The following is a 205-nucleotide window of genomic DNA, read 5'->3' as shown; positions in this document are numbered from 1 at the left end:
CTTATGACTTATTGTTTGGTGTACATAATGCACTCATTCCCAAGAGGGTATGTATCTCAGAATGGAGTTGCTGGGTCATAGAGTCCTCCAGCCAGCGGGACCTGTGGCAGGGAGAGTTTCAAGCCGTCTCCACATTCCCGCCCCAGGCTTCTCTCCCCATTGGTTCTATTCTACCTCTTCTGACAGGTCAAATGGCTTGAGCCCC

Source organism: Bos grunniens, chromosome 10 (assembly GCF_055505025.1).
Source record: "Bos grunniens cultivar Pamir isolate PY7600 chromosome 10, Bosgru_T2T1.0, whole genome shotgun sequence".
Classification (NCBI taxonomy): domain Eukaryota; kingdom Metazoa; phylum Chordata; class Mammalia; order Artiodactyla; family Bovidae; genus Bos; species Bos grunniens.
Note: the sequence above shows the minus strand (reverse complement) of the source record.